We start from the raw sequence: 17701 nt of genomic DNA, 5'->3' as shown, positions 1-17701 counted from the left end.
TTTTGCCATGCAGTACTTCAGAAATCAAGTTGTCCGGTATGTGTATATATGTATTGACATCATCGTGCCCCTGCAGACCTTTAATGGGGTTGGTGCACGCAAATTTTTCAAAAAACACATTTTCCAAATTTTAAATATGAAATTTTCTGCGTTCAACTGTTTTCAAGTTTTTGTTCTAGATGTACTAAAAATATTTTAAAAATATTTTTAGTACATGAACTGCTGGCAGGCATTACACATGCTAATGTTTTCCTCTAAAATGTTTTTTCCCTCAAAATTAAGTTTTGTTTTAGGAAAGGAACATTTTTTCGAACACCACTCATTCAAATGTCTTGAAACTTTGTGTCTCTCTCAACAATATGGTCTTACACACTTTAACACGAGGATGTTTTAGTAAAATTTGAATAATTCTTATGGCACAAAATATGGGTAAATTTTGGTGAGTTTTGAAAAAGTTGCATGTTGTTAAAGTTAAAATTCAAGAAAGAATAACCAACAATTAAAATCCTAAAAGCTTGTTTTTAGGATTTTAAGACGAAGTTTCAAGGCATTTGAATGAGGTGTTCGAAAAAATGTTCTTTACCTAACAAAAAATCAGTGTATTTTGAGAAAAACGCATTTTAGTGAAAAACATTAGCATGTGTAATGCCTGCCAGCAGTTTATATTAAAATATTTTAAAAGCAGCTTTAGTGCAGGTAGAACAAAAACTTGAACAGTTAGACGCAGAAAATTTCATAGAATTGAAAAATGTGTTTTTTGGAAAATTTGCGTGCACCACCCCCTTAAGCCCACAAAAACAAGGTTATCTTTGTAGCATCATGGGCACAATGACAGAGAAATTAACTTATCGTCCCCTACAAGTTAAACAATACCTATACCACAATGGATGGCAATTGCTTTGCAAAGTTATCTAAGAGTACGACCATAGTGGCGGCTTGTTTCCGATTCTGTCAGTCAGCGTTGTTACAGACTGGTTAAAAAACTTAAAATTCAGGTCTTTCCCGGTTTTTTTAACCAATCCGTAACGGCGCTGACTTGCAGAATCGGAAACTAGACACCACTATGTTCGCACCCTAAGGCAGTGTTTAATTTTTTTCAGCCACGATCCCCATTTTTTTGGACCACTTATTTCCCTTCTTTCCCTCTCCCCCCCCCCGTCTTAACCAGGGCCTCTACATCTCGGAGCGAGAACCTTTCTATTTAATTGATATCTGAGTAAATGTTTTTCTTTCTGAACATTGTTCAGCGGTAGTCAAAAAAAAAAAAAAAAAAAAACGAACAGAATACTTGGTTTCATTCTAAAAAAGGTCTCTGCGTTTTAAAGTGATTCTTCGGCTTTTCCAAAACTTACTTCGTATGCCGTAAGGTTTTACCATACCAACAGAGAGAGATGGCTGAAGGGGTGCAGAGAAGAGCTACGCGCGCTCTTGTGGGTACACGGAGCTCGAGCTATGAAGGGAGACACGATTTTTCAAATATGTTTACATTGGAAGAGAGTAGGAGTCGGAGGGGGGGGGGGTATGATTGAAGTGTTAAAATTTTTTAAAGGATGAGCCACGAGTTATTTATATACCGTCAATCGACTGCTTTGACAACGGGACACCAGTATCGATATATCCTACAGGACAACTCCAGGATGTGGTGTTGCAGGGAGTTTTTCTCCAATAGGATTGTGAATTAATGGAACAGTTTACCTTTGGGGGTCATGAATTCTAACACAATTGACACGTTTAAAAAGAAGTACGATAAACATATTGGAATGAATCGAGAAGCTATCCATACTCAGATGAGACAACCACAATTTCTTCTTATGGTCAGTGTTATATTTTATCATATAGTTTTTCCGAGATAATGCTCTTTCATTGGGTTGCTGTTTAGATATATCTGACATCCATATATTTGTGGGCATCTTTTTTCAGCCACATCGTTGGGCATTTTGCTTGTTGTAGTCATTGTATTTGTAGTGCACAAAAATTTTATAAATAATTTTGATCTCCGGACCAGATTCCCATCAACCTCCTTTGAGTGGGTGTACTCAGGTAGTAATTAGTATGCTAATATTATTAAAAAATAAAAGGCCGCAAGAGACAAAATGCCCAATGAGGTAGCTGAAAAGAGGTGCCCCATAAAAAATACGGGTGTCACACACACCTTTTCTTCATAGACCGAGATACGGGGGTGCATTCCTCTCCCCCCCCCCCCAGCGTCAATGACAGAGCCGATATACGTATATAAACTGGCATCATCATGGCCCCCCCCCCCCGCCTTTCATTTCAATTTCCCCCATGCCACTTAAGGCTAAAACATACTATACTGACGTGAAATCACGTCACGTGGAAATATGGGTGTCGTGTGAACGACGTGACGTGATTTCACGTCAGTGACGTTGTGAATTCTGATGCGCGGAAATTGTGACGTGGGGATTCCAAGTGACAATTTCTACGAATCAGAATCACGTCACGTCAGCGTAGTTTGTTTCGGCCTTCAAAGTAGCAGAATACAATTTTTTCACTGTCTAATCACTCTGAAGATATTAGATTTTACTAATTTGAACTAGAAATTGATTTGCATTTTCAATGAAATTTGATTGAAAAAATATTTTACAGCAGTTTCGAGGCTGGCTATTCTCTGCAATATCCTGCTGACCAATATGTCGTACGTTGCTATAAGACAGGGCGCACACTGAACCGATTCGATCTGCAACGCGAACGTAATCGACATACGGATTAGTTAATAACATGAATTAATCGGTCAAAAGTGTACACCCCGACAGGTTTGGTTTTTTTCGCTTGCAGTTAGATGCGAAATACAGCAATTCGAATTCATGATTTTATGCCTCAACTTAAATCTCACATGATGTTGAAATCGGGGGGGGGGGGGGGGTTATAAAAACCCAGTACATACAAAAAAAAATTATTTCCGATTATACAACTGTATTCTCTCGCATATAAAACAGTATTTTTTTAAAATAATCAAACTCAAAATGTTCATATACAAGTACCATATTGAAATGTAATACAGAAAAGTACTCTACAATCTATCTCCTAAAATATTGCTGCATATGACAAATTTCATAAGATTAGATTTTCTTAGAAAGTTTTTAAAAACTTTTGAGCAAATTTAGTTAACGCTTGCTGCCTAGTGGTTGCCAAGAAATTTCATCATTTGGATTTAATTAAATTTTAATTTTACTAGATCATAAACACTAACAAGCAAAAGAAAAACCCTTGTGAAACGAAACAAAAACTTATTTCAGGCTTCCACCTATAGCAATAAAAGTGAGAATTCGCATTAAACGACGTTTTAGGAATCTTACGCTTCTGTCAGTCTCACTACGGTTCTTTGATCACTTATTTCATCCAGTCTGGCAAATTTTGATGTAAACTTCAAAGCAAATTTCGAACGACTATACAGAACGATTGTTTAAATTACGATTGCTTTTAGACACAGGATTTTTCAAATTCGGTAACTTTATCTGGTACACAAAAAGATTTAAAAAATATTGCACCATTTTCAAATACGATATAGGAAGCGAAATTTAATAATATGCATACGAATTGACCATAATTGTTTTAGTTGGTACTGTACGTATATATTATTTTCACAAGTATCTTTTATTGATTTCAATATTCTAATTCATACGTTGGTCTTCTCAAATTTGGGTTCACTCACAGTATCAAATTTTATGCTACATAAAATGCTGCTCAAAAATGTATATTAGCAATATCGAATACCATTAATGCCAATGAAAACTGATGCTACAAAAATAAAGATGAATCAGTTTTATTGGGAAGGTTGAAAAATTTTGAAAATGCAGACCAAATGGAACGAATTCATGCTGATCCGTCATCCCATATATGTATCTAATGAACTAGTTGAGGAAAATCTAAACTGCAAAAAAGATTTTTTAATTTAACTAGACTATAAGACTTGTTACTCATACAACCAATACTTTTATTTTTATTGTCAGACATGTCTGGCAGTTTGATTACTTAAAATGATCAAATAATGGAAATGATACGCATTGTACTAGTTTTGGGGGGAAACCGAAGAGGACACTGAAAACCATGACATTCAAATTTCTCCATTCAAAAAATTTCAGTACTCTGTACAGACAAATATAAAAGCTAGATTAAAAAATATATAAAAAGGTAGATTAAAAAATATATAAAAAGGTAGATTAAAAAATATATAAAAAGGTAGATTAAAAAATTTATAAAAAGGTAGATTAAAAAATATATAAAAAGGTAGATTAGAAAGCTTTACACGTTTGCATTCCAGTACAGAATGCAACAGCTTATTCCAACAGAGGAAAACTGATATGAAAAGTTTTGGTATCAATATACCTAGATATGGCATTTTCTGTGTTTCAAACACGAATCTTCCTCTTTAGATGAAGAAAAAAATAGGGAAAAGTAGTCAAAAATATTTTGGTATTAAAAAAAACCTTATCGTTTGAAAGTGAAAAAACTATCGCTAAATTGAAGTAAATAAGCAAAAGGGAAAAAAGTCGAAGTTCGAGAATTTTCATTAAAACCCGCACTGAAAAAACAAGAAAATTTGATGCATATTGCAGCGCTAAAATTTATCGATGAATTTTATGTACGATACGTTATAATTTTAATAATACTATGCGGTTTCATGAATATTTATGAATATATGATCATTGATGCATTTGCTAAAATAATTGTCAAATCACACATGAAACCAAACTTTCAAAAAACGATGAAAAATTATGGTTTTTTTTAACAAAAAGATTCACAGAACGATCGATTGCTTTTAAATGGTGCTGGCAACGAGAGAAATATTTCAGTTGCGTAAATAAGAATGATGTAACACGAACAAATCCTATATCAACCATTTGGCTGCGGAATTCGGTGTTTCTATGTCACAGGGTCAAATGAAAATGAAAGAAAATATTTCAGGGACAATGGGGACAACCTCTTGACGACGATAGCGTCGAAAGAGAAAACGCATTTCTTTGCTTCTTTTAAGACCCAGCTTCAAAACTTTCTAGATTCAATTGGTAATCGACTTCGATGATTATCTTGGCTAATGATGTCTGGTGTCTATCGGACACCAGGAAGTCAGTTGCTATTACACACATACATTAATCTCAATTCTTTCAGTGAAACAAACATGCAATGCAAATATGCTGAAACAAATTCGTCAGCAAACATGAATGGGTCGCAAATATTGTACCTCACTTTAAACACGAAACATATACAAAGAAGCTAGAAACTAAGAAAAAATAAATTAAAACAGTCAGTCTCATCATCAGCCACTAATAGCAAAAACAAAATTCGCATGTTCAGCTTTAACATTTTTACGAGACATCACTATTAGATATCTGTTTCATAATATATTTAATATGTCATTACATTACTTGTTACAGAGTGAAAGAAATATATTGGCTTCGTAATAAAAATGAAACTGATTTATTTTCTTCGTAATAAAGATAAACTTGCCTAATTTATTCACTTTTTTCGGAAGGAGATTTGAATCATCAAAAATAGTAGACGATGAAACTAGTGAGGCTTGCTCCTGTGGAAGTCATGCACCACAAAAAGATAAATGTCATCAATTAACGGTTCATAAGAAGCGCTAAAACACAAATTACATGGGTTACTGATTGATAAACCAATTCGGCCATTTTTTTTTATGGACTTCACCGGACAAAAAGCTACTGGCTGTTTCACACGAATGAAAAGGAGGAGATCGTTTCCTGAATTTCTGCTCAAGGTTGCCGTGAAGGAGAAAGGATTTAACGATGCCGGTATTGATCTATCTGTAGAAGACAAGAGTATGTAGATGGCGCGTCGAAAGGCTGTTGCCCGCACAACACACGGCAGCACGAGTACAGGTAGAAAAGCAGCAGCAGACAAATGGTGGGGAACCGAATCAATATCCAGGTTATCAGGTCGCCCCCCCCCCTTCAACTCAATGCAGACACACGGAAAAACCTAAATTTTATAAGAGTATCCGTACAAGCATATGAACTGTTCTCTTTAAGAATCTGAATGGAAATTCTCATTCATCAAAAGGACTTGCAACCAAAATGCATTAACACTTTCATCGCCCATTAAATTTGGTAAAACCATTGCTATAAACCACAACTCCCAATTTTTATAAATACTAGCATATCATACCATGATTCATATCCTAATAAATATACTATTTTACGGGAATTCGACAGCACCCCAAAAAGGAAAAATGAACTTCGGCTTACGCCCAGATCCATCTCAAAGCTCTATCTACAACTCGACTGAAATAACATGCCGTTGAATGCAATGCGTATGATGACTAGTTAACTAGACATAGGTCTAAATTGAAAACATGCGATGCCCATGCTTCGTGATCAGAGAAAGTGTTAATGGCATTCACCGACATGATGAAGGAAATTCTTCTGTGCTTTTGCATCCGACATTGCTCAGAGAGAATTCTCTAACAGGTACGTTCTGAAATACGAAATATTCGTGGAAAAATCTCCAAACTCGTTAGGATTAGAATCATTATACGAATCAAATGTGATCTCTAAACATCTCGTTTTAAACTATTGTAATTAATCGTGTCATTTCAAAAGCTATCTATCGATTTACATACCTAGTAATCAGATAACATGATATGACGATAAAATACACAAAAATACTCCCCACGACTTTGAATTGGAAATTAAATTTTAAAAATCTTAAAAAGTGAACTTTCTTTAAAAATAACAGCAGGGATTTGTGTAAACTTTTTTTCAATACGTTAGCAATGGATAATAAACATTTGATTCATTTCTAAAACACGTACAATCTTCGATTATGATTTTTCTCATGACCTGGTCAAATTAACTCATATATAGAGGCATTTTCAATACTGACGGTTGAAAGATGGAAAATTAAGTGGATTTCCGGGAAATAAATGGGTGGGAAGCACCATAAAATAACAAGTCTCTCTCCATTTGGAATAAATGTGGAAATCCTCGGTAGCTATAGCAACGAGACTGACGCACATACCCCGTCACGGAGGAAAGACCAACCAACCAACATCAGAGACAAGCAAAAAGCTAAGCATATCCATCCCACGTCACAAGGACTCAATGACCTTCCTTTCATTTCGAGACGGTCTCTCCAGAAAAAGGACACTTGGGATACAAAAAAAAATCTTATCTAGCTTTGGAAAATTATCTGCCTCTAAAGCCTATATTCGAAGTCTTTTCCCTCATTTAAACATACTTAAAAATGGCGCATTGTCAATTAATGAAAACTTTTAATGATCAGGAACATATTTTTCAAAAACAAGAAACCATATGGACAAAGGATATTATACGTACTCTTTCTAAGGATACAGTGATACCTCTGCTAACGAACGCCTCGGCATAAGAATTTTTCGTATAACGAAGATTTTTTTAGTGATTTTTCTACCTCGACTAACGAACATTTTCGTGATATGAATGCATGCGCTAACATAAAATAGCCGCGTCGTGGTCTGAATTTTCGGTCAACCATCAGAATTACTGTCACTCGAGCCCGATTAACTCATGTCCATCTCGGGATCTTGAATGGTGTGTGTATTCAGGAGATGTACCTACACTTCTTTTTCAAATTCATTGAGCCATTTCATGTAAAATGAAAGATTCAGCCAATAGAAAATGCATTAAAAAAAGGTAGCCTATGTATTCAGAGCACTTTTTTTCATTGAAAGACTCTTAGCATCAGGCTGCACGTTCTGGACAATCTTTTCCATCTGCATGTATCAGACACAGAAATGAGCTGACCAAATCACAAATGGATGGGGCACCTACAAATTTGACTGGATTGTATCAACACCAACTTTAGCAGATTAAAGCTGGTGTTGCTTGTTTGCATACTGGAAGATAAATATATCAGCATCTTTTATCTTCCTGTAGATTCTCATTTATCGAATTTTGAAGCTGTTCATTTTATTCTTTAACCAATTTTCTTGTCTTTTTTATACCATTCCTTGGTGTTTTAAAAAGCTTATCTTTAAGTTTTGGTAGAAGCTGGAACGAATCAAACGATTTTCTACAGAAACCTATGAGAAATCACGTTTCAGCATACGAAAATCTTCGAATGTTATTCCGGAACGAATCATCTTCGTTAGCCGAGGTATCAAAATGTTTATGAAATATATATGAAAATATTTTTGAAAGTTATATTCATAGTGGCACCGATTCAATACCAATTTTGAAACCACCTGGAAGTTCCAAAGCAAGTACTAACGAAACAACCATAAAAATAGCTATACTGTAGAATAATTCCACTAAAAACCCGTTATTAGAAGCAGACTGGAAACTTAATTTATCTCAGGCGGAAGTGATTTTCAAGGAAATCTTCCGAGAAAAGGAGACATTTTTTATGTATTGACAAAGCATTGTGTTTACTAGAATAATCCTTGAGAATCTTTATATACAAATTATCTTATTCAAATTTGTATGAAAAATAAATCCGTCACTATTGCAGTCAGAGATTTCGAACAGGAAATTTCACTTTTGCGAAAGAGACTAAATAAGTCTGAAACTTTATACACGACATAGATTAATTACCAGGAAGTAGGAAAACATACTAATACTTACCGATCACTGCCATTTTTGAAATACAAAAGAACAAAACCACACAAAAATTTCCTAACTAACCCCGACAACTTTTTTTCTAAATTCCACTTACGTGGAACCACAAGTTTTGAATAAAAGATTACGCGAATAAATACACGTCGACGTAATTTGCGAACGAGAAAGAATTATATAACAACGAACACCCTATTTCAGCATAACCTCTTTCAAATCATACCATTGATTTATTAAGCAACTGAAGGATTTAGCACAGGGTCAGCTGCAGCGAATGTTTACCACCTAATTTGACATTTTAAAAGATGTAATAACCCGAGATTCTTCTTCGCTCGTGGGTATTTGAAGCCATTATAAAATAATGGTTGGACCTTCCAATTTCCAGAGGGAAAAGAGAATTGATTTATCAAGGTGATATGGAGACCTGCGGAAGAATAAAAAGAAATAAATGACCCATTTGTAATGAGAGCAAAAAAAAGTTTTTTTTGAATGGCAAGAAAAGAGTTCACTTTCATAGAGATGCTGCTCTCTTGCCGCTTATTAAATGGCTAGAAGCGCGATGACGAAAAGAGAAAGCGATTACGCAACCTCTTTTCAGCAACACGACGATGATCTCTTTCCGTCGTTTTCTCTCTCATTATTTTAAGACTTTTTCACCCCCAACTTACATTCGACTTTTCAAGTCATCAAAAAATACGTTCTTTCACTCAGGCACGAAGAAGTGAAAAGAAAAGGCGCTCGAATCAGGATTCGAGCCCAAAAACCACAACACTAAGTATTTTCTTAAACGGAAAAGAACACACTTGCACTTATTCATTTACCGATCCCGTACGCAAGGTAATTCGACTCGTTATATATAATCATTACTTTTTCATTACACCCCAAACGACGATCATGATGTAGGGCCGTTCGACTGTATCATCGGATATCAGCGCAAACTCTGTAATATGCCATTGAATCTGAAGATGTATATATTTGCTAGCTGTTACAAAGTTCGTTGACTTTCCCAGACTTCTAGCTTTTTAAATATCATTTACACGAGGGCTATGTAGAATTTCCGATTTGTTTTTCATTTTATGAAGTTGAAGGGGGAATATGTGTGAGTGAATAGTTTACATTAGGAAATATCGTAAATTAAAGGTCATTAACCATTTTCGTGTCGCGAGCAGTCTATGCTAAAAACATATTACCTCAATGGTAACTAACATATACTCATACTCAAGTCAGCTTAATGTCCAGCCTTGAATGATGAATAGATCAGCAATGTGAGTAAACCCAAAACAGTGTAAACAATGATTAGGCACGTTTCGGAACTACGTGAATTTCCTTCCTCAGCAATAAAGAAAAAGTCCATAACAAAAGTAAAATACTACGTTGGGGAAGGGAGTTGAATTTTATTTGTTTTACACTTTTCTACTGAGGAAGGAACTTCGAGTAGTTCCGAAATGTATCTAATCATTGCTCAGTATCCAGATGGCCAGTTAATTGGGGTGTCCATAGGTCAATGGTTCTCATTATAAGCCCGCGGCAAGGTTGATTTCTTTTTTAGGTGAGTGGAGGGCCTAGTCACACACAATTAATGAGAAAAATGAAACGGTTAACCAATCACGGCCCAGTTTGACGGATGTCAGGGCTCAGTATCGCCGCGGCCCGGTGGTTGAGAAACACTGCTATAGATGACTCGCGAGTACGAAATCCAGCACAACCATTGAGAAATCTTAAAGGTGGGTTCATGTGTGGGGCAGGTCCACCGCGGGCGCTACACATTGTCATTGAGTGATTTGATGAGCTCCCGCGTAATGTGTGTACAGGATATCACGATTATTACGAGACAAGCAATGCGAACCAGAAAAATGGGGAGTTGGTGGAGATCCGATCACCGTCGGTACATAAAAATACTCGCACCACGCCTTACAAATATTGTATGGTGGAGAGCTGCGGTTTGTACAGGAGGCTTGTACGTAGATAAAAAGAAAAAAGCAGCAAATGCCAGGCACGTTCTTAGAGAAATATCAAATACACCTAGCTTTTGTTGTCTTAAACCTACGCAACATCCCCAGCTTTTCCGCCACAAAAGATTCGGAAGGCGTGGTTTAAGTCTCTGATGTACCGACATCAGAGATTTCGAGCCACCGACTCGTTTCTTATCACGTAACTTGCTTTGTTGTCCACATTACACGGAAACTCAGCAAATCGCTCGAGGACAACGCAGCCAGCACGCGTAGTGTGGACCCAGCTTCAAGGTGCCACCACGTTGAAGATACAAATCCCAGATCAGCATTCCTTCTGGCAATTCAAAACTATTAGAATACTGAAAAGGGTTATAACAGCAAGGGTAACTGTCCGAAGCATACAAGTCTCGAATAAATCATTCCTTCATCACTAATAGTGGTAAGCAATGTATTGTTCGGAAATTAAATTAGCAGGATTTAAAAAAAAAACACGATCGATTTAAAACAGGCCGTAACTAGGGTTTTTGCCGTCCCACAACGTCAAAATTTGACGATTTTATGGTTTTCTTTGTTTCCACCTAAAATTGCCACCCCCCTCAATTTTTCCGCCCGGGGCAACCCCCCTAGTTCAGACCCTGATTTGAAAACTAATTGATTAGCAAAAATGCTGATAAGCTTTTTTCTCACAATGATCATACTAACCTTCAGTCAGTACCTATGCAACGGAAAACTACAAAAGCAATTAGATTTCTTTGAAATTTTGTTCCAGAGTAAACCAATTCCTGTCCGTCAATAACGGATATTAAAAGAATATCGTTGATGGGACTAAAAAAAGCTGAAATACATACTGATGGTTCACTTATGAACTAATGTGCATTTTATGACATGTCGCTCTCCACTTGTTTATACATATAAAATAATTTGCCGACTGACATTCATCATCGCCGAGCCGAAACCGCTGAAGCTATAAATATGAAATTTGGTCATTTTTATTTTGTAATGACGAGACTCACCAGGGGGGGGGGGGATTTTTCAAAATTTAACCTCTACTGAGAAGTCATAAGGGAGCTCTCGATGGTTATATGGAACAACCATCGCTGAGCCGAAATCGCTGAAGTTATAAATATAAAATTTGATCAGTATTATATTTTAGGATATAGATTTACTAAGACGGAATATCTGAAAATTTAATACCTGAGGTGGTCATGAGGGGTTCAGAAGCTATACGGAAAAATCATCGCCGAGAAGTTTTCAGATTACCATATCAATACGAGCGAAGGCGCGGGTAACAGCTAATTCAAGATATTAAGAAAACTTGATGTGTGAAGATGCTGATTTTTTGGGAAATGTTGATTTTATTTCTTTAAAGAAAAATTCATCTCTGCATCTACCGGGACTCCATTCTGGGCCCCTCGTATGTCGGACGAGTGCTCTAACCACTAAGCTAAAGGAGATAAAAATTTCTTCCTTGGAACGTGAATATATATGCTGAACGGGACCGTGCAATGGATAGTCTGACACGACCAGCTATTTTCTCGTGGACGACGAGGGCCACCAGATTAGGGTTACCTGACTTCCTCTTTTAGGATAACATCCTTTCTGATGTCATTTCAAGTGTCCTGTGTTTTAGAAAATTCACTCGTTTGTCCTCCTTTTCAGGTTTCCGTAAGTATTTTTTTTCTGGGGAATTTTTTTTCACTCTGGAACATACTTTCTCATTGATATGGTTGTTTTTTCCGCACATGTTTACATGTTTCGACCAATCGCCGTCGAAATTACCAGAATGCAAGAACCCAAGTTGTAAGCAGGGCAACAGATGCTATTCTAACCACGGCCCAGCTTGCTCTGACAGTCATAATGGATGATAAAAAACAGCTCTGGGAGAAGAAAACGGCATCAATTTAAAGAATATCAGTTTGCCCACCACCAGCAAATGCTGTGTACTGAAGGGAGGGAAGAGTATATACTCTTCTACACAGAAACAAAGAAAACAGGGTGCAAACACTAAATGTGGATTCCTAGTAGCGCCATCTGTTGTGAAAAGTGACGCTAAAAAAAGGCGCCGTGCAGGAGTCATCTTTTCTCAGTTTTTGAATCTAAGAACCCTACACCAGATGGCTGTGTAATTATGTTGGACTCAATAAATTGAAGTGTAGACAACTAAATTCTATATAAACTGCTTCTCGGAACACAGGGCCGTCATTTCAACTTTTTCCAGGGGGGGGGGGGCAAACATTTTCCAGGGTGGGGCAAAGCACATGTACTCAATGTATAACCATTTTTAGTGCATTTTAAAAAGCAGGCGTTGGCCCCCCCCCTCGCCCCCTAAATGACGGGCTTGTCTCGGAGACCAAATGGAATCAGCTGAGCAATTTTACATCCTCCACAGGTGTGACAAAGCGTGAGAAACAAAGGAAATTATAATTGACAGGAGCCAGAAAATCATATTCTGCGTGTTCATGCATAGACCGATTTTAGCAGAAAAGTTACATGTTAAAAGCTATTTATCGTAAAGTCAACCCAGTGGCACTGTATGTGTAACACATCATTCACACATAAGGTTAGTGGGTCCCTTCGACGTTTTCGATTAAAAAAACGAGGAAAATAGGCCACTAGAATGCAATAAAGAGCAACTCTTTGAAGTCATAGGGTCGGGCTCTTGGAACATTAAGAACTCGTTATGCCTAAAGCGCGTAACAAATACGAGTATGCATAATGTGATCGTTTTCTTTGTATTATTTTTAATAGGCACTCAAAACCACAATCTTGATTGCAAAAAGGTATGGCTGTAACTTGGGAATTGAATAAAAAGTAAAAGCTAAAATGAGAGATCGACCATTGTTTATAGGAATTCACTTCTCAAAAGCTTGAACGTCGAAGAACTACAAATTTCTGAGCACGGAATACATTCAAGAAGTATTTGAATGAATAGCTGCTTTCCTATAATATACAAAAATAATCAAAGGGTTGCTATAGGACAACGTTTCTCAACCTTTCTGAATCCAAGGACCAGTAAAATGTCTGAAACGATTCGACGGACCTCGTGTCCCGTATTAGTGTTTTCCTATATTACGGGACACTCCTGTATTTTTAACTGTTCCGAATTGTCCCATTTTTTCAACGATGCTTATTTGAATTTGTAATGTTTAACTTCAATGTTATATCGTGATTTTTAATGATAAATCGTGAATAAACAGCGTTTTTATAACTTAATTATATAGCTATAAATACCACTACATATTCATCTTACATATTTGTCAGGTTTTTCCCCAGTTTTTCAGTGATTTTAAATACTATTGGGGATTTTGTCGACTTATGGTAACGTTTTTGATCACAATTGGCGACGTCCCGTATTTTACCGTATTTAAGATCCCAGTTCCCCCTTATTTTTGGCAATGAAATATGGCTATCCATTTCAATGTTTTTTTCATCAAATACATTTTTGTTCACTGCGATTTGTAGCAGGCCTTTATTTAAATTAACCTTCACCCATTTTTGCAGTAATTAGCGAATTCATCGTGAACTGCATTTTTTTGGCTACAATTAGCGATATCCCATATTTAGGATCGCAATTTCTCGCATTTCCCTTTACGAGTATGGTGAACCTAAATATAAGGTACAATTTTTATTTGAATCCCTATGGATATTAACATGAATTAAAAGAATTTAATAATTTTTCATTCAGTCGAATTATCAAGTCTGCCTGAGGATCACCTATGCCATCCTCGCGGATCACCTCTAGTCCGCGTACCATAGGTTGAGAAACGCTGCTATAGAACAGTGTTTCTCAACCGCCGGGCCGCAGCCCAGTACCGGGTCCTGACACTAGTCACGCCGGGCCGCGAGTGATTCGCAGTTTAATTTTCCCCATTAATTTCTCGTTAGCTGTGTATGGCCGGGCCTTTCACTTACACAAAAGAGATTTACCGGGCCGCGGGCTTACAGAGGTTGAGAACCACTGCTATAGAGGATATGAACTCTTCAAAAGGTTCAAGGCACAGTGGACATGATCATCATGGATGGCAGGCATTTCCGCTGTGGCGGTTCCTTAACCACAGCATGGCGATTGCTCGTCCACTCGTATGCATCGTGGGAAGCCAGACTCAAGGACAAAGTTGAAAAAAAGATTGGCAGATGTAAAAATGGGAATCCTTGAGGGGTGGGCTTATTTTTGTCCCGACCCCTACGATATCGTAGTACAAAAGAGCCTTGGAAACTAGATACAGGCGCTCTCTGTTGACTCCAACCAGACACAAAAACCGGAAACCACAACAGCATCAGCATCTAGCAAAAAAAAGTTCAAAAACTGATAGTACAAAAGAGAAAAAAGGGGGGGGGGACACCCATCGTTATTACAGGTTTTGATCTCTAGTTCCTTCCTTGACTGGGTTTGAGCACAAAAAGACTACTATTTACACACGAAAGGGAAAAGTGCAGGAAAGCCATTTCGATCATTTTCATACAATCATAGTCATTTTCATTCATACGAAAACTAATTACACCGGAAATTCAAAGCCGATCCTCAAACGGCTAGGTTTCCATACCTCTTTAGGGAAGATTCAAAGCCAGACCTGAAGTATCGAGACTGTTGCGCTATAACTCAAGGGTGTTCAACATTTAGGAGCGTGCGGGCCACTTAACTGATTTGAAAACGTGTCGCGGGCCACTCAATTAAGTGATCTCGGACTGGTGTGGGCCATTTAAGTGCTCTGTAAAATTGCCACGGGATCACTTGAGTGCTCTGCAATTGTGCCATGGTGATCTGTAAGTATGCCGCAGGTCACTGAAGTCATCTGGAACTGTAATTATGTGGGTCACTATTACACCTCCCTATTACACCTCAGCTCCGATCCCCCGGATCGGAGCTGGGACCAGATAGCAACTTTCATGGTGATAGAAGAGCATCTTGCCACCACACCACTTGGGCGCCCTTAAGTGATGTGGAACTAGGGCACGCGCCACTGAAGCGATCTTTAAATATGCCGCCGGTCGATCAAATGCTGTGGAACTCTGACGTAGATCTGTAAATATGCCGTGAGTCACTTAAATGATCTGGGAATGCACTGCGCAATACTTGAGTGGTCTGGAATTGCACCGTGGGTACTTACGTGATCAGCAAATATGGATTGGGCCATTTAAGGGATCTGAGAATATGGCACGACCACTGAAGTGATGTGGAACCGTACCGCTGGTCATTCAGGTGATTTGGAAATGTGCCGCGTAGTTCATCTTTACAAAATTAGGTCGCGAGCCACATTTGGCCAGCGAGTCATGGATTGAGCATGTATGCGCTAACCCCAGTCGCCAATATGGAAAAAAAAAATTGTGGGTTACCAGCCGTCCTGTAAATACAGGGTGTTTCAAAAAGAATCATCCGATTTTAAAAAAATCTTAACTATTCAGCTTTTAATCCGTTTTGATCGAACAATGTATAGGTAGAAAAAGGGAAATCTCGAGTTTCACGCAGTTACTGACAGGTGGCGCTGACGCTCTTCATTCGGCCACCACTTCAGTGTTTGTCAAGATGGCGACTGCACAACAGAAATCGTTTTGTGTTCTAAGCTTCACGAAGTGCGAGTCCATAACAACTGTTCATCGTGCTTTTCGTCGACAATACCTTGGTGTTGAACTTCCTACCGCTCAGAGCATTAGGCGATGGTATAAACAATTCCGAGACACAAGTTGTCTGTGTAAAGGGAAATTTCCGACTGTCCCCGCATGTCAGAAGAAAATGTGGAGCGCATCCGACAGAGTTTCGCACGTAGTCCACAGAAATCCACTAGCAGTGGATGCAAACATGCTCGCAAAAGTTTGAGACGAATTTGACCACCTTATAGACATATGCCGTTCATCAAAAAGTGGGCATATTGAGCACCTTTAATTTGGTTTCTTAAAAAAACTTTGATTAGCCATAAATTAATCTCAAGTGTCTATGTTCAATATTTTTCGTGATATACGCATTTCAAATCGAATGATTCTTTTTGAAACACCCTGTATAGGACTCATGCGCATGCAAAAAAGGTGGAGGGGGGTGCGTTGCATTCCATGTTCTTGAATAACTAGTAGGGCTCTGCTCCCTTACAAAATTTATCGATTGGGGAGGGCTCAAATAGCCTGGATCCCCAGGTTCCGGCACTAACCACGTGTACGTCGAGTCAGCAGAAACAACCTACGCAAGTATTGCCGCTGTGGTGGTCGAGTGGTTATAGTGACGGACTCGCGATGCGAGGATCCGGGTTCGAACCCCACAGTGGTGGTCGGCTGAAGTTGGTTTTCTGGGGTTCCCAACTTCAAGGCGTAAATGCGAGCCGATCTCCCCGTTAAAAAGTCTCGCCACAGAGAGCAACAGTCCTACAACGATAAATCATTCAATCATAACACTTCACTCATAGTTAGAAAAAACTGGAGGCAGATGGCAGCACTACACATAACAAGCATTACAGAGAAACAAAAAAAAACTTCACGTCAGGTTTCACTACACGCACATTCCCGCATACAATTGAAAAAAAATTAAATTAACAGAAATTGGTTAAAATGCTATATACAAAACATTTTCTTTCGATAATTTTTTTCTAATTTTGCTCGCGAGCACGAGCCCATATTCCCTCTCCCCAACGCATGCCTCTGTCGAGCACCCACGGAAATTTGTAGAACGGGTCCGAGCACCCCACAATTGATTCAGAAATCAACATTTCCTAAATAAAATTTAATACTAGCACCCACAGGTTCGAAACATTTCTGACACCCATGGCTCCCACATCCTGGATCCGGGCCCCTAGGCTGAGATCTCTGGCAGGCCCCTACATAGTGAATTTATAGTGTAAAAAACCTTAAGATGTCTCGGGGCCCCTAGACTGGAGGCCTAAAAGCCCCACTCTTGTGGTTATAGAACAGCAACACGATTCAGGTAGTTATTCCAAATTTCCTGTGGTGACCCATCGCAGTTTAAATAAAAGAATGGTCTAATTGCATATTCCATTTTCATCAACCTGGTCTGTTGAAATGATTTTTCCACACGAGAAAAAAATGGACAGCATTTGTAGAGAGTATGAACAAAAAAAATTGTCAGTTTCATTGAGTAAAATCTAACCTTTGGGTATTTCCAAGGAACACCCACCCGTATACTGCTGTTGTTTGAAGCTCCTCGGCAACGGCACAGACGTCACATTCTAGGAA

At 38.1% G+C, this 17701-nt stretch overlaps 1 protein-coding gene across 5 annotated transcripts in view; it reads right to left on the bottom strand.

The window, feature by feature from the left end:
- The window catches only part of Ndae1 (Na[+]-driven anion exchanger 1), a 338918-nt gene that overhangs the window by 298871 nt on the left and 22346 nt on the right, over positions 1-17701 (bottom strand). The window contains exon 1 of one of the 5 annotated variants that reach the window (XM_089252554.1): positions 5470-5608. The exons of the other annotated variants lie outside the window; for them this stretch is intronic. The gene's annotated coding sequence lies outside the window, so the exon portion shown is untranslated. Of the gene's footprint in view, positions 1-5469; positions 5609-17701 lie in introns of those variants that run through there. 5 annotated transcript variants of the gene reach the window in all.

This window comes from Pholcus phalangioides, unplaced genomic scaffold, assembly GCF_987345545.1.
Source record: "Pholcus phalangioides strain wild (caught in Gottingen) unplaced genomic scaffold, Ppha-v1.0 ptg000029l_1, whole genome shotgun sequence".
Taxonomy (NCBI): domain Eukaryota; kingdom Metazoa; phylum Arthropoda; class Arachnida; order Araneae; family Pholcidae; genus Pholcus; species Pholcus phalangioides.
Note: the sequence above shows the minus strand (reverse complement) of the source record. Positions and strands in the feature narration are given on the sequence as shown.